This window comes from Lontra canadensis, unplaced genomic scaffold, assembly GCF_010015895.1.
Source record: "Lontra canadensis isolate GAN:19392208 unplaced genomic scaffold, GSC_riverotter_1.0 scaffold8, whole genome shotgun sequence".
NCBI lineage: Eukaryota > Metazoa > Chordata > Mammalia > Carnivora > Mustelidae > Lontra > Lontra canadensis.
Genome location: NW_022631002.1, coordinates 31,532,720 through 31,554,260, shown reverse-complemented (window position 1 = coordinate 31,554,260; position 21,541 = coordinate 31,532,720). Strand labels below are relative to the sequence as shown.

Sequence of the window (21,541 nt, the reverse complement as noted above, 5' to 3'; positions counted from 1 at the left end):
GCCTCTGCCTGCCTCTCTGCCTGCTTGTGCTTTCTCTCTCTCTCTCTCTCTGACAAATAAATACATAAAATCTTAAAAAAAAAACAAAGTAAAAAGTGGTGATTGCTGGAAGGGAGGTGTATGGGGAATGAGTGACATAAATAAAGGGGAGGAAGGGCACAAAGTTCCAGTTCTAAAATTAATAAGTCACAGAGATGAAAAGTACAGCACAGTGAATATTATCATCAAGACTGTGATAGTGTTGTTTGGTGATGGACAGTGACCACACAGATCACGGTGAGCGTTGTGTAATGCATGGAGTTGTTGAATCACTGTGTTATATGCCTGAAACTGATACAATATTGTATGTTCATTGTACTTCAGTAAAATAAATAAATACGAATACAAAGTAAATATAAAGAGAAGTAGGAATATTCCCATTTGACAGATGAAGACACTGCGGGTTAAGTGGTTATATTCCTACCCGGGCATACATAGCTAACCGCTTGCTCCTCTAAAATGCCACTCACATATCAAAATCTGGGGGGTAGGAGTGCCTGGGTGTTTCAGTTGGTTGCGCGTCTGCCTTGGGCTCAGGTCGTGATCCCATGGTCCTGGGATCAAGTCTTGTGTCGAGTTCCCCGCTCAGTGGGGAAACTGCTTCTCCCTTTCCCTCTGCCTCTTCCCCCTGCTCGTGGTTTCTCTTTCTGTCTCTCAAATAAATAAATAAAATCTTTAAAAAAATTAAAATTAAAAAATAAAATTTGGGGGGGTAAACAAAAAGCAGTACGTGTCCAAATGTCTTAAGACCCTCTGGGGGAGATATTTCTTCTTTGCACAAAAGTTTATTGAGTACATGGTTTGAGTTAAGCATCAGGCCAGGGATACCAGGGATAAAGGAGGAACCGGAACAGATACGGGGCTTGCTCTCAGGGAGCTGGCCTTTTAGTGAGGAGGACAAACAAGGTCACAGAAAAGATCACCTCTGAGACTTGAGCAGCACAATCAGCAGTATCATTGGAGGAGGGACTGAGGGGACAGGAGATAAAACAGGAAGTGTACTGTCCTTCATCTCCACCACAATCAGAACAGGAAGCATGCCCTCTTTCCTACTGAAACCATGAAGATGAGTTTGCCTGCGTGAAGATGCATTCTCTTCCTCCTTAGTGCTGTTTCCTGGCACAACCCCAGCATTCTCTCCTACAAGTCCCTGGCATCCTGCCTGTCACTGCTCAACTTTTACTGAGTACGTACTATGGGTTGGTTGTCATTCTAGACCAATAAATTGCACTCACAAATGTGAACCGTAAATGTACTTTTACATTTTCTAGTGGCCACAAAAGAAAGAGTAAAGGGGTGTCCAGCGGGACCAGTTGGAAGAGCATACAACTCTTGATCTCAGGGTTGTGAGTTCAAGCCCCCAGTTGGGGTAGAGATGACTAAAAGTAAATAAATAAACTTTTTTTAAAAAGACATTAAAAAAAAAAAGAGAAACAATAAAAAGAAATAGGTGAAATGACTTTTAATATTATATTTACATAACTCAGTCTGTCTAAAGTATTATCATTTTTAATATTATCACTTCAGTATCAATATAAAAGTGATGATGAGATATTTTATATCCTTTGGTTTATACTCAATCTTTGAAATTTAGCCCTTATTGTATACATACAACACACTTCAAGTTGGACTGGCCACGTTTCAAGTGCTTCATAACCATGTGTGTCCAGCGGCTGCAAAATTGGACAGCATGCTCTATGCTCTGTATATATATGTTTCCATTGAGTCCTTACAGCAATCCAGTAAGAAATCTAGTAATGTCCCCATATTATAAAAGATAAATCTGAGGTGTTGAAATGACAAATCTAAGGGGCCATGGCTTCTGAGAGATGAAAATGGCTTCAACCTGGGTCTGACTAAATAATTCTGCACCCTAGCTTTCCTTTTCCAGCTGGGCTTGGTTGGACACTGCTGTGTCCACCTGGAGTGCAGTGTCCGGCTGCCCCATACATACCGTCATCCTTAAGAGCCCCACTAGAACTAAACATTCCAGATGCACAGGCTTGGGGAAGTGTGATCAGGAAGCCCTCCAGAAGGCAGGGTCCTTGGAGGGTTATTACTCACTCTACCGCACGGCCATTGATACTCTGAAAGCATTTCCACTTCATCGGCTCCTTTGAGAGTACGGTTATGATTCCCATTTTCTAGATGGGACAAATCCTGAAAAGTTCAATGGGATAACATGTAAGATACAAATAATTTCCACAGTTGGTGCCTGGGTGGCTCAGACCATTGAGCGTTCGACTTCTTGGTTTTGGCTTGGGTCCTGATCTCAGCATGGTGGGATCGAGCCCCACGTCGGGCTTCATGCTCAGGACAGAGTCTGCTTGGGTTTCTCTCTCCTTCTCCTTCTGCACCCTCCTGCTGCATGTTCTCTCTCTCTCCCTCAAAAAAATAAAATCTTTTTTTAAAATAAAAAAAATAATTTCTATTTTTTACTGAGTGCCAACTATCGTATTTAAGTAACTTGGACACTATTTGAAAGCAAGACACAGCATTACTTACATGCCACCTAATTGGAAGGTGGGATTGATTTTAAACGTAGCAATGTTGAATGTGTAAAACAGGCACATTAGAAGCAATAAAACAGTAAGCAGACAGAGTAACACATGTCCAAAGTGAAACAGACAACACGCTAGATGCTTGTGTTGCGTCCTCATGGGAATGTCGAGAAGCAAGTATCGTATCCTCATGTTACAGATAAGAATACTAATACTCAGAGAAATCTGATCAGTTTCAAGATCGCAAGTTATCAGTCATATTTTTTAAAAGATTTATTTATTTATTTTAGAGAGAGAACACACGCATGCGTGGGAGAGACAGAGGGAGAGAGAGACAGAGAATCTCGAGGAGACTTCACTCTGAGCATGGAGCCTGATGCGGGGCTCAATCTCACAACCCTGAGATCATGACTTGGGTTGGAACCAAGAGTTGAGCCCTTAACCGACTGAGCCACCCAGGCGCCCCATAAGTTACTGGCAATATTATTGAGAAGAACTAAGAAGAGACAAGCACTGAACTAGGAACTTGTGACTGGAGCCAGCGCTTCCTCTCCTCCATCTTGCTTGTCATTCCACACCACTGTGTCCATTGTTCTAGGCTAGTAACATGGAGCACCTCGTTCCAGAAACATAAATCAGCACACGTTGGTTTCCTGCACGTGCTACACATCCATCATGGTGGAAGGGCTCTATTCATTCTGTAGTCAGTCACTCAGGCCTTCAAAGAATTGGGGCTTCCACCATCTCAAGCATGGCCAATCACGGTACCAGAAAGAAAAAAGATAACCCACCGCGCTTACGTGCTTAGCGAAGCAGTGACTCGTGTCACTTGCATTAACAACTCATTGGCTAGTGCTGGGGACATGCACTTACTCACCCATACAGTGGGCCAGGAAGTCAAATCCTACCTGGAGCCCAGGACGGGAGAGGACCAGAAATACCTGATGGACAGAACTAATAACTAACAACTACACCCAAAGGCTACCGATAGAACCTCTCAGGAAGTCCCATCTTCCTCTTCCGAATTGGAGGCCAAAGCTGGGATGAGTTAGAGTGTCCATTGCCTTCTATCACTGATGACTTCCTGTCCAGCTCAGCTTCCTCCCTATTCCAGGGTCCACACGCACAGGGGAAAGAGGAGATGTGACCGTGCTGGATGAGGTCACGCTTTGAGGCTGGGCCTGAGCCCATGTGGGGCCGCACATGTGCGTGGTGGAAGGATCTGGCAGGCTTTGCCTTTCCCAGGGCCTCCTTTTCCCTCGAATGCTGGATTCATCCTTGCCTATCAGAAATTGATAAGGCCATGGAAAAAGTGAGACTGTGGCTGGGGATCAGAAGGGAGGCCTGGTGCAGGGGGGAGCTGGAAATGTTCCTACCATCACAGGAAAAGTCTGTCTTGTATCTCACCATGTCCCCCCCTTCGCCCCCGGATTCAGGAACTCATGCGAGTTTTCCACAAACTGATTTTGTTGCATAGAAATTGATGAATGAGCTCAGGCATGCAAGCTGTCATGGAAAACAGCCCTTGAGATACTGGTCACCGATCCCTGGCGCGGGGTCAGAGCAGACGGTAGGGCGCTGAATTGGTTGGTGGGGGGAGGCCTTCATTTTTCTTTACATGAACTTCATCGTGGCTTGTTTCCCACCCAAGCCTGGGGCTCAGCCCTGGGAGGACCCAGGCTTGGCCTGGACCACTCAGGGGCAGGACCCTGACCTACAGCAATGCAAGCCCATTCATGAAAATTTGTCACGGATTTCTGGAAGCATCCTGAGAAACAGAAAAAGCAAGAAAAGATAAGTGGAGTTTATGTTGAATTTGAAACACATATGAAGGTAACTTTCCAAAAGGGACTTTGAAGATGGTGGGGAGAAATGGCCTTAAGCTAGTCCTCCCCACAACCAGGTGGCGAAGCTGTTTCCCACACTGGGTTAAGGATAGAAGGCTGCACGACCTTGAGCCTCAAGGTCCTGAGATCAGCCACTTGACCATGAATTATCCCCACCATGGAGTCACATCAAGCTCAGAGAGGAAAACATGGGCTTTGGCCACCCGGGAGCTCAAGCCACTTTCAAAGAGCAGAAAGACACTGGGGGTGTGGTCATGAAGTGACTGAAGGAGGGTCACTGCTGATCCCATAGGGCGCTGGGTGTGAACTTCAAAAAGATGTCCACTCTAGTGGGTGTGCAGCCCCCCTCCCTGCCCTGGCTGGGTGCCCAAGGGCAAGATTTCCTTCTTAAGTCTGAGCATAGGCTCTGCTTCCCTCCTCAAATTAGAGACCCACTTCCTCCACCCGCAAGGACTCCCTGCTTGGGCATATGAATTGAGCCCCTGAAATCAAAGGCTGCAGTTCTCTCCTCCCTTCCCCCAATACCTTTACCTGGCCTCTCCTGCTTTTCCTGCATCCTGGGGAGGGGCAGGGATCTCTAGAGGAGCCCTGGCACCCTTGCTCTTTGTTCTCTCAGCTCCCGATTATCCCTGGCACCATGTTTGTCCCTGTGTGTTGTGAATACTTCCCCCAAGAGATAGTACATCCCTGGGAAGGCAGGGGTCCTATTCGCCCAGTGCCATGCTAGAACCCAGCCCCTAAAACAGTGCCTGACACACAGCAAGAACTCAAGAAAATAGCTTAGCGAATGACTGAACAAAGGAAAGAAGTCTAAGCTCATTGGTGTTTTTGTGTTTTATCCTGAGATAGCGTGTTTCTATTCTATAGTTAGCAACACAGATGTGGGGAATGCTTTCTCTTTCTCTTAGCTGGAATCTTCCAAAGTATCAGGGGAGATGGGCTATGTCTTGCCCCTCAGACCCATGAATCTCAGGGTGAGAATTTCACTTTCTCCCACTCTTTTGCAGATAGATAGCCACAAAGGCCGTCCCTGCTGGGTGCACTGACCAGATGTGACTCACCATCAACCAGGGTTTGAATTCCTGCTCCACTCCCAGCTCCCTGGGGAAGACCAGTGGTCTGGATGGTAACCCTGATGGCTGGTGCCCCTGCTGTAGCCTCTGGGAGCTGGTTAGTAACCTCTCCGGGTCTCAGTGTTCTCATACGTTCAATGGGGACAATAGCAGTACAATGAATGCGGGTTTGTGAGGATTCAAGGAGCTTAAAATGTGAAAAGATTAGATGGTGTCTGGCGTGTAATAAGCCATCAAGAAACGATGCCGATAATGTTATTACTCCCCACGGGGCCACAGTTCTCTCTGGCCGGGACCCCAGGGGAGGTTTAATGGGCTGACTCAAGTCACTCCATCATTCATCAGCCAGAGAAATCTCCCCTGGGCCACGCCCTGAGCCTGGCTCTTTCTCAGCCTCAGGGAGGAGGAGGGTCCTGGGAGAGATTGCTGTTGGCCCTGGGCGGGTCAGTGTGCTGAGGGAACCAGCAGGGACAGCTGAGTGCCCCATTCTGTCCTCATGCGACTGACCCCTCTCAGCACCTCAGAGAGCACCCTCTGAGAACCCACCATGGAAGCTGTGACTTCCAAATCGATTTATTAAACGCCAACTGTATGCGAAGCACCGGAAGGAACTATGGGGGTGAAGGAGACCATGACGTCCTGCCCTCAGGAAGCTCAGCTTCCAGTGGCCTTAGCAGATCCTAAACTGATCACCAGAGGATATCTGGGGTCCGGCAGAGAAAAAAACAACCCAAATGCTCTCTAATTGTTTCCTTGGGCTTTCCATAACGGACGTTAGGCTGGGGGTCGCACCCATCTCTCCCGCAGAAAAATGGGTTTCCCGTGGTGGAAAACAGCAACACAGGGCCCACAGTGGGACTCTCTTTCATTGATTAGATGAGGCTGGGCACCTGGTGATCATTAATGGCTGCCAGGGCCCTTCGTCTCTGAGTCTGTCTTTGCAGGATGGAGATGATCTCACCTGGTCTGTGTGGCTCAGCTCATGGAAGGCAGAAGTCCTCCCTGCCTCTTTCCATTTAGTTGCTCCCTCTTCCAAACCATCCACCACAGGAAGCCATAGAGCTTCCCTTTTTGCTTTCTTTCTTTCTTTTTATTTTATTTTTTAATTTAATTTTTTTATTGTTATTTTTTATTTTAATTTATTTTATTTATTTTTATATAATTTATTTATTTGAGAGGGAGAGTGAGGAAGAGAGAGAGAGCACAAGCAGGGGGAGCAGCAAAGGGAGAGTGAGAAGCAGACTCCCCGCTGAGCAGAGAGCCCGATGGGGGACTTGATCCCAGGACTCTGAGATCATGACCTGAGCCAAAGGCAGATGCTTAATCAACTGAGTTACCCAGGTGCCCCCAGAGATCTTTCTAAGATGCAAAGTTGACCCTGATGATTACTTTCAAGGAATCTGGGGTAGAATCCAAGAAATCCCAGTTCCTCTACTTGACTTTCAAATAGGGGGACCCTACACCCTGATTTGTCAGACGTAGCCCTGATTGAAGACTATTATCCTCTGCTCTTAAGATCTAGAATAATTACGCATGGAGCCCCCTTTCCCCTCTTCCCTCAGACTGGAACATTTACATCCAGAAACAGAGGAATGAAGCCTTTCATGACTTGGTCCTACTTCCTTGTTTGGCTGCTTCCTACACCTCTTTGCAAGCATACTATCCTCCAGCCTGCCATGCTCCCTCTGACCTCCAGGACACGTGGTGTGCTGCTTCTTCTAGCGGGACATTTCCCTTCCCTGCCATCCTACCCCCCTTTCTACCTCGTCCTGGTTACCACCAGGGTTCCCTCCCCCAGGGTTCCCTCCAGGAGGGAGGCCCCCCAAATCCCCATCTCCTCTGTGCTCCACACCCATGAACTTCCCCCATCACAATGCCTTCTTAAATAGCAACTGTCTCCACGCTAGACCGAAAGCTCCATGAGGACAGGACTGTTCTTGATAAGCTACTCCTCCCTTATGGAACCTTCGAGAGCATGAGGCATGTTCGAAACTGTATGTTGCGTGAGAGGGATGGATAAGCCGATTCGCTAAGTCTGAGGTGAGAGTGCTTTGGGGAAATTCTCAGGAACTCTGAAAATACGAAGGGCCAAATCTTTATAAAGGCGACAAAACAGCTCTGGTGCAGGAAAGGCCTTCGTTCTCTTAAGAAAACGCAAATGCACCCAAAGCACCTTGCCCCTTTCTAGTCTTGGGGGAGTCCTTCGAAGTGACCCACACTGATTCACAGATGGACTCTGGGCTGGAACAACCAGTCACAGACCTTCCATCGGTGGGGGTGGGGGGAGTGGGAGGTGGGGAGGCCCCAGGGGCAAGCACCAGGTCTTCCAGGCTGAGCCAATCGGCGCCTCCCAGGGGAGCCACCATGGCCCCTAGGACCAGGCCAACAGCTCCTGCCATCTCTGCAGATAACACCTGCCAAATCCCCCCCATACAGGCTTCCTCCTTCCCGACACACGAACCTACTTCTGCATCCATCCCAGAAATCTCTCCAGAGGCAGCCAGCCAATGAAACAAAAAATGTTAATATTTCCCAAAGCTCTGGTCCCTCAATGTCCCTATCAGGGTGATGCTGTGGGGAGGAGGGAGAGGGGAAAGCCTACAATGGGATTTCTTCCCAATAAAAGAATTGATTTGTGAGGGCGATCTTCGCAGAGTATGATAAAAAGATGTAAGTTCACAATAGTCCAGGATGTCATAAATTACCGGGATGGCTCACTCGGAGGCAAAGATACATGGATAAGTGCAGGAACGTGCCAACCATAAGCTTATGGCTGGGGGAAAAAAAGGCGGATGCTCCCAGCTCTCCCTTCTTCTAGACAAAGGCTTTCTCAGTCTGATTTTCTCCGCCCGGAGGTCCCTGGGCACTTGTACCATCAGTAACACTTCACGGAGCCTTCAGTCCTAACAAATAATTAGCTAAAATTGAACCAGGGATTTCGTACCTGCATGTCATAGGTCTGATATGAATAATGAGGCAGAAGGTTAACGGTGGGTCAGAGACAGTTCCCCATCTTCCAGCTTATTTATTCAGCGAAATGAGAAATTGATCACATTATGGCGTATAGGGGGAGGCCTGATTCATCGCAATCAGCTTGGAATTGGCAGTTTTGACTGTAGGCAATTTGGGGACATTACTTATGCCTGAATAGGCTGGGAAGGTCATTTATAGCTTGTTAACACCTTTCCGACCTCCTTCATCTCCAGATCTTACTTGCCAACCCTCTTTGCCTTGCACCAGGGCCACCTAAAAAAAAGAAGAAGAAGAAGAAGAAAAATCACAGATTGGGAAGAATGACACCTTCCTATAAAATTAAAACCGCCACAGAACACACTCCAGAGAGGGCTTCTTAAAATATGTGCGCGTCAGAATGTGATTTGTTTATACACCCATCCATTGTCCATCCATTCACCCGCCACCCCTTGTCTGTTGATACACGATGATGTCATAACCCCCTTTGGTGAACTCTGGCTGCTTATGCGGGATCAGCCACTGTGTCAGGTGCAGCAGAGTGGGGATGACAGGGGAGCGTTGGTGACTCCAGGGACACGGACTGCTGAAGCCTCTGCAGGAGGCTCCACGCCAAGCTCTGGGGATGTTCCTAGAATCCAGCCCAGTGCCTGGCAAGCAGGTGCTAACTTAGTAAATGCGGGACACATGGGGGTTCTGGAGGAGTTGCTCGTGTCCTGAGAGCTCACTGCACAAGGAGTGCAGAGTGGTGGGTGGCGGCGACTGAAGGGGACTGTGGTGTTAGCGTGGGTTAGGACCCCACCATCGGACTCTGAGCTTCAAAGATGGGTCCTCCCCTTCAAAGTGGGGACAATAATTGAGTGTACTTCAGGTAATGTTTTAAAACATTGTTTAAAAAGATTTTATCTATTTATTTGACAAAGAGAGAGAAAGTGAGCACAAGCAGGGGGAGAGGCAGAGAGAGAGGGAGAAGCAGGCTCCCCACTGAGCAGGGAGTCTGATGTGGGGCTCGATCCCAGCACCCTGAGATCATGACCTGAGCTGAAGGCAGATGCTTGACCAGCTGAGCTACCTAGGAACCCCTAAAAACATTCAAAAACACACAGCACACATGCCCAGCACATGGGATGTTCCATTAAGAGCAGGTGTCCTCACTATTACAATCATCATTATGGTCAGCCTGGCTGGAAGACATCGTTGCCTGCACTTGGAGAACTGCTGCTTTCCCCTAAGCCCCACCCCCGAGTTCAAGGAAGGGGTCCCCGATGATTACTGCTATGTAACCCTCCACCCCAACATGAACCTTAGGGGCTCGACGTGGCAAAACCACTTACTCACTTCATGTTCCTCTGCATTGACAAGGTTCAGTTGGGCAGCTCACCTGCCGGTCTCACTTGCAGTATCTCAGATAATTGCTACCAGTGGGATCTGGGGCTGGAGTCTATCTGCAGACTCTCAGGGGCTGGTAGGACGTCTGGGTTCCTCTCCACCTGTCCCCAAGGCCAGCATGGGAACCCGGGGAGCAAGAGATCTGGCAGCTGGCCATGGCATGATTGCAGCAGCACACAGGTCTCTACCCGAATATATAGGAATGATTATACTACACGGTCTTCCCCTTCCTGTCATTAAATACTGTCCCCAGCCCGGGAGCATCCTGGGGAAAAAAAAAAAAAAAAGAACACTTTTGTGCATGCCATACGTTGGTCAGATCTCATTGTAACATTCTAGGTGTGCTTGCCTTCAGTGGAGGCCCTGAGCCTCTTTTTTTTTTTTTTTTTTCTCCAAGGGAAGAATCACCCTTCTTTGCTAAATTCCCATTGTTCTGTAGTCAGACTCGAGTCTGCCTTAAGTAAGGGACTCAGAGCCCATGGACATGCCCAACCTCAGACAGGCGGCTGACATGGAAGTGGAGCGAGGGGTGGGGAGCACCGAAGGGCAAAGCCAAGACTGTTAGTGGTCTCTGCCTTTTCCCCACCTCTCCCTTCACCACACACACACACACACACACACACACTCACACTCATCCCCACCCTCTTCCTAGCCCTTTTTACCCCTGCCCTTAGTAAACAAAACTCTTTCATTCTGAGGCCTGGAAGATTCCATAATGAGTTGAGCCTCTTAACAGTCTATTTTAATAAAACTCAGCTCCCTGGCTGTATGGAGACCATAAAACATGCAGGTTCCAGCAATAATATGTTTAGTAGCCCTGCTTGATAAAGTGGAAATGTTTGCATGTTTCAAATTATGAGCAATTTAAAGTAGGAAGCTAGCAAGCCAGTTCTTGGGTTATGAAGCTTGACATTGTTAAGCCTTAAGAGAACACATACTTCAAAGTCTCCTGGTCTGAAATATGTCCTGTGAGCAGCTCGGCAAGGAGCCGCTGGGATAAGCCGGAGCAGCCGGGAGGGGAAACCACCGCGTGATTTGGCCACGGGAGCATTGGTCCTTGACTCACGTGCAGCCTTTTTGCTCAGGGAGATGTGTCCCCAAAGAAAGCCCGCCTGCCCAACACCCACTTCCTGGAGACCTGTGCACTCTGTTGGCTCCTCCCAGCCCCAGCCCATGAACTCAGCTGGTGTTGGAGGCAATGATTCAGCATTCCAAAGCGTTCTAACCCATGTTAAATGCTGCGGGAGAGATCGGCACCAAAGCCAGCCCCCGGATCCTATTAGTGGTTTTAAAGTGACTTTATCTGAATCCTTTCACTTTGGTTTACTTCATGTTAGGCTCTGTGCAGTGTTTCATTTGAACAAGTGGTTTTTGCAAATTTCACTCTGCTCCGGCAGCACTGGCCAAGCGCCGGCCCCCTTCAGAGCCTCCGGTCAATGCTTGCTGTTCTCGCTGCCTAGAACACGCTTGTCCCAATTTTTCAGTCTGGTTTTCTCCCTCTCGGCCCTCAGTTTGCAGCTGGAGTGTTGCCTTCTTAGGAAGGCTCTTCCTGATCATGCTGGAGCTCCACATTTCTTCTTTCATGTCTCCTGGGTTTTCTTGTTCTGGGTGCTTACCACAATCTTGTAAGGATCTCATTTATTTCTGTGCTTCCTTGTTTACTGTCCATCTTCCCCAATAGCATGGCAGTTTCCATGAGAGCAGAGGCTTTGTCTCCCTTGTTCACCACTGGGTGGCATATGGTAAGTGCTCAACAAATACTTCCTGGAAGGATATGTAGGGGAGTGGGTGGATGAGTGGGTGGGCGGATGAATGGATGGATGGATGGATGGATGGATGGATGGATGATTGGACAGTTACACAGATGAATGATTGGGTGGATGGATGGATGGATGCATGCATGGACGGGCAGGTGGGTGGGTGGATAGACAGATGGCTGGATGGGTAGATGGGTGGATGGAAGAGTGGATGGATGGATGAGTAGATGAGTGGATGAGTGGACGGGTGGGTGGACAGATGGATGGACAGGTAGATGACCTGTAAGAATTTTTCGAACACCAAGACCATAGGGTTCTGAGTCTTTAGAGGATAAGATAAGGTGAACAGAGTTTGGAAAGTTCAATGCAGTGTCTTGACACCATCGGTGACTCCTCTGACAACAGAAAGGCACATGAGCTCCCAGGGTCACTTTTGGGAAAGAGGGGTTGCCAGCAATGAAAACGACTCCACTTACCCCTTTAACATCACGCTCCCTTCTTCGGTTTACTTTCCCAAGGCCTGAAATGAAAGATACAATTTCTATACCTTAAAAAAAAATCCTATAATTGCACCCACCCTGGATCCTCCATCCCCAAGCAGCAGCCCCAGTCACACAGGAACAAAGACAAGCCTGTTCTTGACTAGACAGCCGAGCCAGGCCCAGCCACCGTGTGGTATGCAACCCTGACTGGCTGGCTGAATTCTTGAGCTGATAAGAGCGCTCCCTCCCTTGCTGAGAGGGAGCATGCAAATTGGGGTGAGGAGACCTCCCTGTGGTTCGTTCTGCCCCCGCCCCTCCCCGGAAGGCACCCCCATATTCAGAGGGTCTCCTCTTACTTGCATCAAACCCAGGCTTCCCGTCTTTCTCTGGGTATTACTTGACAGCTCTCCTTGACCAAGCCAAACTAGCAATGCCTCCATCCAAGGGCTCAGGTAGCGAGGCAGACAGTGCAGAATCTAGAACACCCAGCCTAGAATGGGGGCGTGAACATGGGCATGCCCCTCCTGGGTCCCACTCCTGTTGTTCAATAAACAGGCTCCCCGGGGGTTCCCTGCATCTTGCCGGTCAAAGCCCCCACATTCAGATTGAGGTTGTCCAGGGCCACCGTGTAGTGTTGATGTCATGCCCTGCTTGCTTCCAGGGGGCATTCGGGCACAATAGTACGATGTGCGTGGCATCACCTTTGAGTCGTGCATCGTGGCAGTGCTGGGGAGCGCCCCCCCACCCCACCGCCAGAGATCTGTTTCAGAGATTGCTGGGGGCCTGCCCAAGGCCACCAGCACGTTCCCCCCCACCCCCACCACCATGCAAGATTAGGGAAGTCGTGCATCAGGCTTCATCTGGGTCGTCAGCTGCGGAATATTTCCACTGTCAGTTCAACAAAAAGTGTGATGATCCCAGGAAACCTTAACAAAGAAAACGCTATCAGGCAATTAGTAAGCCGAAGTCAGCAGGACTGATGTGAAATTTATCATGCTGGGGAGAGCGCGTTCATTTGCGTGTGACAAACGTCGGCGTGTGGGTGCTCAGCCCGGGGAGCTCAGGAAGACAGCAGCTTTGCTCTTTCCGTCCCCAGAGTTAGGCTTCAGATCCTCTTCTCCGCTGGGGTCTCAAAGCAAGGGTGAAAAAACATGCAACTGTATTTTGCACGGAAGAGCAAAGGGGTTGATGTCCTGAGCTGGGGATGTGGAATGCTGCTTTTTAGGGATGAAGAAGTAGGGAAAAGTGAGCTACAAAGAGAAGCAACAATTTTGTCTCGCACCCAGAGAGAAAGCCTGCAAGGTGGCTGCTTTGAAACCTGTCCTGTAGGAAGACACAGTCTGTAGGGCTGTGAACTGGGGAAGGGGCCGGGGTGCCTGCTCAGGCAGGTGCGAGCAGGAGGCAATAAACCAACACTCACCCCTACCACCCTAGAGCCACGGACCAGCCAAGGCGACATTTCCAGGGGAGGGCACATGGCAGCCTCCCCAGAGCTCTCAGCTTATAGGTTTCAGGGTGGGCAGCCAGACCTGACTGGAGAGGTCTAAAGGATTGGGGTATTACTAGATTCACTACTTTCCTTCCTTCCTCTTTCATTCTTTCTAATGAACCTGCCTTTACAAACTTACATGTGTTTGCTTTGGAAGAACAATTTCAGGGGGAAGCCCAAAAACACAACCTTCTCAATGCCCCCCGCCCCCCACTCTCCTTCACAGCCAGAGTTTCTGAGCCACGCCAGGATGTAAGGTGTGTTTGGATGTGAATAAAACATTTATTGGGGATTTAAGGCTTTACTAGAACTTGGGAAGCCAAGGGAACAGCTGCATGGATGGTACCGGGATTCTTGGCTTAGCAAGGCTTACCCTGCCATCTTGCTCCTCGCTTCTCCCACTGTTCCCCTCCCTCTGGCTCTCAGGCCATCCCCACTGGTGTCCTCTTGACCTTGCTTCTGCCAAACCCCAAGCTTTAGCATCCCCGATAGTCCAGGGTCTGAGAGCAGGAGAGTAGGAAAGAATCAGAGGGAAAATTTATTGAGTATCATCTGGTAAGCCAAGCACCACAGGGGAGTCTGAGGGCATAATGGAGAGTACAACACAGTCTCTACCTGCCCGCCATGAAACCTTCTGTCAAATGGAGATGAGCAATAAGTGAGCAGTTAATGATAGGTTAGGTGGAGAAATGCAGCAATCGGGTGGACAGGGTTGGTGAGGGGAGGTTAAATCACAACTTTATGGGACCACTGAGCTGGTAGGGTGGGTGTAAAGCAAGTAATACTTCCTGGAGGAGGTGTCTTTTAGGTTGAAATGTGGATGAGTGGAAGTTATTCAGGTATAGAGGAGGAATGGACATGAGACCAAGCTTGACATTGTTTTAGGAAGCTCCCTGAAAGGTCAGGGGCAGGGAGTGGGAATTGCCTGCACCTGGCCTCATAGAACAGACAGCATCTGTCAAACACTGAGGTGTTTGCTGAGAGTTATGGCCCAGGTAACCTCAAAGACAGAACAATGGGAGTGTCCCTTCAGGAAAGGAAGATCCTGGCTGCAGGTGACCCATCTCTTCGGTGAGGTGAGGCAGGGGTCCAGGGAGGCCAGGTATGGTGGATTAAAAATGGCCACAGAGCCATTCCTCTCATCAAGAGACAGTCAGTTTCCTCTCCTTTGGAATTTAGGTTGTCTCTGTGATTTATTTCGACCAGGGGTTGCAAAAGGAGTGTCCTTCCAGGATTTCCAAGTACAGAACTTGAGAGGACAGAAAATGATATGTTCTTCCTCTTAGACCCCAAGGACCACACGGTGAGAATCCCCAGCCAAATGTGGAGAAGCAGTGTGTTCTGGTAAACAGCCTGGAAGGGAGGTCGAGCCACAGCCAGCACCAACTGCCCAGCGTGTGAGACCGCCATCTTGGTTGCCCCAGAAAAACAGTCTCAGCTCCAGTCAACCACACCTGGAACAGAAGACTAGCACAGAAGAGCCCAATCAACCCCAGAACCTTGAGAGATAATAAATGACTATTGTGCTAAGGTAAGCTTGGGATAGTTGATAACTGAAACATCAGACAAAGACCCAATCCTCTGAAACTGAAGTAGAAGTCAGTCACCTGTGTTGACCAGGCTCCCCGCACTGGCTCGTTCTGTCAACGACTAAGGAGCTCAAGATTTACTGACAAGCTTCTTTAGCCATTTCTGCCTCCAACACGCCAGTACACTTTGATGGAATATGTTGGCCAAGACACTTACAGGAGACATAGGGAAATACCTTCTGCCCTCAGGGGCTCCTTGTATATGCAAAAAGACAAAGGCACCAGGAACATCTGGGTGGCTCAGTCAGTTGAGCATCCAAGTCTTGATTTCTGCTTGGGTTATGGTCTCAGGGTCCTGGGATTGAGCCCCGTGTCAGGCTCCACGCTCAGCAGAGTCTGTTTGAGGATTCTTTTCCTCTCCCTCTGCCCCTACCCAGTCCCCCCCCCCAAAAAAAAAAAAAGTGCACCAGCCCAACTTGTTAGTGCCAGAAATTTAGATGTTATTCCAGAAACTTCTCTGTCCCTCCCCATCAAACAGTAACAACTAACATTTGTGCAGAGCTCTTACTCTTCCAGGCATCATGCCAAGAATTTTCCATGAATTAACTCATAACAACCTTAGGAGGAGAGTACTATTGTCCCTCCCACTTCACAGGGGTGGAAACTGAGGCACAGAGTTAAGTCATTTGCCCAAGACCCAAAGCTGGTCCATGACAGAGCTGGGGTCTGAATCTAAACTGGGTAATCCCAAAGCCTGTATTCTTTTTTTTTTTTTTTTAAAGATTTTATTTATTTATTTCACAGACAGAGATCACAAGTAGACAGAGGCAGGCAGAGAGAGAGGGGGAAGCAGGCTCCCCGCCAAGCAGAGAGCCCGATGCGGGGCTCAATCCCAGGACCCCGGGATCACGACCTGAGCCGAAGGCAGAGGCTTTAACCCACTGAGCCACCCAGGCGCCCCCCAAAGCCTGTATTCTTAACCAGTCCTTTAGAATCAGTGCTCACCCGAGTTAGAGAGTTTGAGATGCAAATTCTTTACCATGTAAACTTGGCCAAATAATTTACCTGTTCGACTGTTTTTTTTTTTCCCCTTAAAATGGGGTCATATCTTTTTATCAAGATTGTTGTACATAGACAACATAAGCATCTTTCTAGATACATAACCACAGACCAAAAAATACTGGTGTCTTTTCCCTTTCCTTAGTATCTCTCCCTCATTGGAGAAAACCCCTATCACATAGGATTTCTGACCTCACAAGAGTGGGCATGGGGCATCTGGGTGGCTCAGTTGGTTAGGCGTCTGCCTTTGGCTCAGGTCATGATCCTAGGGTCCTGGGATCAAGCCCCGCATCAGGATCCCACTGCTCAGTGGGGAGCCTGTTTCTCCTTCTCCCTCTGCATTTCTCCCTGCTTGTCCTCTCTCTCTTTCTCTCTCTGTCAAATAAATATATAAAATCTTAAAAGAAAATAAAATAAAAGCGTGGGTAAGTCATGGCGGTAGCTTGCCTCACATTGAATGGATGGTGTTTTAGACAGTGGCTTCTACTGGAGAAGTTCTGCATTGCAACCAGGCTCTATGATCATTGTAAACATGTAGCTTTAGGACAGGGGTCTGCAAACTTTTCCTGTAAAGGGTTAAATATTAAGTATTTTAGGCTTTGTGGGTCCCTAAATCTCTGTCATAGCTACTCAACTCTGTTGTAGCATGAAAGCAGCCAAAGGTTTGTAAATATATGAGCATAGCTGTGTTCTAATAAAACTTTATTTACAAAAACAAGTGGCAGGCCAGATTTAGCCTATAAGCTATTATTTGCTAACCTCTGCTCTAGTATAAGAGTAGAGAGCTTCTGCGGGCACAGCCTCTTCCAAGCACAGGAGAAGATCCTATAGGCTAGGAGTGTGCTTAGAGGGTAAAGTGAGGAAAGGAATGACAGATTCCAAAAACAGTGAAAATGTCTGCCCGAGTATTCCTACAACTTTTGGTACCCAGCATGTCATGAACCCGACTGTACTTCAAACTTTCAATTCTAGTATTTACAATTTTGTAAGTGGCTTATAGGAATCTAATGCATCATTTATTTTTTAAAAAGTCAAAAGAAGTCTTTCAACAATCAGCTTTGTGGCTTTAGGTCTAATGCACAAAGTTACAACCCTGTATCTCCTTAGGAGTGTAACCTTTGTGCTCCTGGAGAACAATACTCTTTGGAAATGCACCAGGGGAAATAAGCATTCCATGGCAAAATATGCTGAGGAAAGTCTATATATTTTGTTCTTCCTTTTGGAGATCTCTAATGGATCTAAGTATATTAAAAGGCTGAGAATTCCTATAATAACCTGTTAATCTTGGTGAACTCTGAGTTTTTACAAACTTGCTTGACCACAAAAACTTAATAGCTTATAGGTTAAAAACATAGGGTCTGGATCCAATAAAATGAGAATAATAATCCCTATCTCACGGGGCTGGTATGGAGAACACACATGAGGAAGCTTGTGAATGGCTAGATACAACCTGTGACGTAAGACATCCAGGCTGAATTCTGGCTGTTTGTTCTTTCAACATGCTTGGGAAATGCTGGTAAAGAGAATCTAGAAAGGTATTAATGAATTTGGTTCTTGCGTTAATCTTGAAAGGGGTTAGTTAATGGTAGTCCTTATTTTATGGTTTAACAGATGCTATAATCGATCTTCTAGAAATTTTTAGAAATTTCAGCTTAAGGCCTATGCTCACTACTAAGGCCCCTTCTGTGTTCTTTTTTTTTTTTTTTTAATTATTCTTGAAAGCAAAGACCGGCGGGTGTTGCCAGGTTAGAACTAGAGGCTCATGGAAACCAGTTCCTTAGGAGACATCGGACCTTTGGGAATTCTTACCCCCGTGTGGGCGGGTGGTGATCTGGAGAACCCTGGAAACGGGCTGAATGCAAATAGTCAGCTGGGGGGGGTGGGTATGTGGATGCTGGTGGTCTCACTCCCCTCCACAGCAGGACCCTCTCACCCGCCCCCCCAACAAAGGCCAGAGGCCCTAGATATTGACACATGCCTTTAAGCCCTTGGACACTTCAAAGAAAGAAGATTAGGAGTGAATCTCAGAACCCGTTCCCCAGAGAGAACCGTTTGTCCAAAAGTTGATATTATTGATGCTGGTGGAAGCTGAGAGGAGCATGTAATTTATTTAATAAAAGTCGGTCTGTGTTTGCTGGGGCTCCTGAGTTTTCTTGCTTCCTTGCGAACATTCTCAGGGGCTAGGAGGGCCCCCTGTGATCAACACAAATGTTTGATCAGTTATGCGTCTTCTCCAGGGCAGCTCAGATGATCCGAGAGGCTTTGGCTCCCTGGTTGTCTCCAGAGTTTTCTCCTTAAATTCTTTGTTTCTCCAGAATTCATTATAAACGACATAATTACATCTCTTTTTCTTCTCTGATTGAGCACATTTCTTACAAATGGTGATTTACCATTTGGATGCGGGAGGAGGCTGAGCGGATGCCCTGCGCATGGGCAGCCTTGTCTCTCCATCCCACAGCTCCACTTCCTCCCAATGCCGAGCGGGCCACTTGCCATCATCCCTGTCTGGCTCGTGCCTGGTGTGGGGCAGGGACAGAGCCCCACAAACCCATAAGGAAGGAGCACCAGGGTCAAAGTTGAGCTTCACAGAACAATGGAATCCTTGTAGAGAATTTGAGATGTTATCGTGAAAAATTAATGGGGGTATATTGTTCCCGAGTCTGGGCCCTTTTATCTGTATATGATTGCTATAATTCCTTGCTTAGAAGCAAACATCCGATTAGACCTTTGCTTCCCAGCTATAGTGAAAATAGAAACGAGGATTGGATAGGCAGCAAATTACCAACTGTAATAGGAAGAATTGAAAATCAGAGACAGACACGAGAGAATTCATTCATTCACTCATTCATTTTACTAATCTTTACTGTATTTCTTCTCATGCCAGGAACTACTTTGCATGGTATAATGACAGCAGTGAAAGTAATAGTTTATCTTTGTTGAGCACATATTTTGCAATAAGTATTACTTCGTTTAGTCCCATATGCTAGAAACTAGACCTATTTATCTTAGTTATACATAAATACAGAGGAGGAAACTGAGGGTTGGTAAAGCTAAATGATGGGCCAAGGTCAACAAAACTCATAAAGAGCAGACTTTGGATTTCAACCCTGGCAGTCTGAAACCAAGACTCCTGTGTTTGGGTCCACCAGTAAGATCCCACTTAGGGCAAGCAAAGTCTTTGCTCTCATGGAGTTTGCATTCTAACAGGAGACAGTCCATTGAAAATAAAGACAAAGGTCAACATATACATAAGCAGGATAATTCCAATTGGCCGCAAGAGCACTGGGGAATATGAGAGGCAGGGACAAGGGGAAGTTATTGGGAAGATCCACCTTCCCCACCTTGGCACTTGTAACAGCAAGAGTCTCGGGGGGTCTGTTTGTCTCATCTGAAGGCAAGATGGATGGATGAGAGGGTCCTTCTGTGGCTCCTTTCTTCCTACGATCATACAGGTGGCACTCACCACTACTTACAACCGTGTGCTTCCTCTGTGATCTAATGCATGGGCTTTCCCAACACGGAGGGCACTAGACCACTGGACTTGAGCTAAATTCGATGACACCTAAGCAAAAAGTCACCTTTGTTCTTAAGCCCATAATCCTATGGAGGACACCCAGCTACGGCCGAAAACACCTATTGATGTTCAAAGATCAGAACACACTGAAATTAGTGATTCTCAACTGAGGGTGACAATTTTGTTCCCCCAAGGGACATCTGGTGATGTCTGGAGACATATTTAGTTGTCACAAGTGAGAGGCGGATGCTAATGGCTTCTAGTGGGTAGAGGCCAGGGTTGCTGCTAAACGTCCTACAATGCACGGGGAAGCCCCCTACAGCAAAAATGATCCAGTCCAAAATGTCAGTAGTGTTAAGGTTCAGAAACCTTACACTAAAGTGATATACACGTGCATCGAAGAGTGAGTGTGAGCACGAGAACAGGAGAATACCACTCTCATTTCCTGAAGAGTCTGCACCCAAAATTCTTCCAAAGTTTTAGGAGCTTTCAAATGACACTGTTGTGCATTGAACTGTGTTCATGTGTTGAAGCCCTGACTCCTAAAGCGGTGATATTTGGAAATGGGCCCTTTGAGAAGTGATTGGGTTGAGGTGAGGTCATAATGGTGGGGCCCTCATGATGGGATTAGTGACCAATAAGTTCAGACACCAGAGAGCTTGCTTCCTTTCTCTCAGTCGTGTGGGGATACAGCGAGAAGGTGGCCACCTCCAAGTCAGGAAGCAAGCCCTCACTGGGGAACAGAGTTGGCTGGCACCTTGATCTTGTACTTCCTAGTTTCCAGAGCCATGAGAAATAAATTCCTGCTGTGTAAGTCAGCAAGTATATGTTATCATGTTAGGGCAGCCCAAACAGACTAATAAGTTCTACTAAAACTTTCCATCAAAAATTCAAAAGTTTCTGTCAAAAAATTCAAAATTCCATTAAGATTCAATGGTCAAATTAAAAACAAAAACAAAAACCAACTCAATCTTCAGAATCAAGAAGGGGCCCACTTTCAAAATTGCCTACTACTTCCGTTAGAGCAAGAGAAGACTTGCGTAGAGACATGTGGTAAAAGAGACAATGCTTAAACCCCTACTTGCTTAAAATTGATAATACAAAACACATCTCCATTAGGGTCTTCTTTAATTGAAACGATGCTTTCTTTCATCCCTGACAGGAAGAAGAAAAGTCATGTTTCCAGCTTGGACTGCTGTTTCATCTGTTAGACCTGCTCGTAAGCTAAGCCAAGTTTCGTTAAGAGTTATTGGTCTCATAACTTTTTTTTTTTTTTTTTTGCTTTAAAGAGCCCCATATGGAACCAATCTCATGATAGGATTATAGCTGCAGAAAGCCATTGGGCATTTTGACCCACTCTTGGATTCTTAGGAGATTTTAAGAACAGATCTAATTTTTTCCCCACCCTGGAGAATTAAGTGAATATTTCAGCTAAACAAATAAATAAATATATCCAAACTTCAAAAGTTAAGCTGAAGAAATGGTGAAGCAGATCTAGTCAACACAAAGAAATTTTTCTCTTGTCTTTACAGAGTCTATTTCCTTGATTGGCCCAATGCTCTGCCTCCCTGAGAACTTCACCTTCTCTTTGGGTGCCAGCCATTGCCCATTCTTGCCTGATTAAGAAATTCTCTGGGACGATCGGAGCATCCGCAAATGTGTAAAATGTGATCTTAGCCCTCGCACAAGTATTTTAACAACCCAACCTTATGATAGGTTGTATTTCATTGGCTTGGAAGAAGCACTGCATTATCGGGGAAAACAGCACAGATGTTGCCCAATAAATGTTTTGGTTGTTGCATTATATTAACCTCATGAAACATTTATGCAAATCTCACATTAACAAAAGGTAATAGAACCATTATAGGTTATGAAGCATACAACAGGATGAC

General features: G+C 47.1%; 1 long non-coding RNA gene across 1 annotated transcript; it reads left to right on the top strand.

Annotated features, from left to right (window-relative positions):
• The first annotated feature begins 9,031 nt into the window (after nucleotides 1–9,031).
• On the top strand, nucleotides 9,032–21,278 carry LOC116865985. Its single transcript, XR_004382290.1, has 3 exons — nucleotides 9,032–9,091; nucleotides 20,812–20,868; nucleotides 21,182–21,278. It is a non-coding gene; the product is annotated as an uncharacterized LOC116865985 (long non-coding RNA).
• The last annotated feature ends 263 nt before the right edge of the window (nucleotides 21,279–21,541 follow it).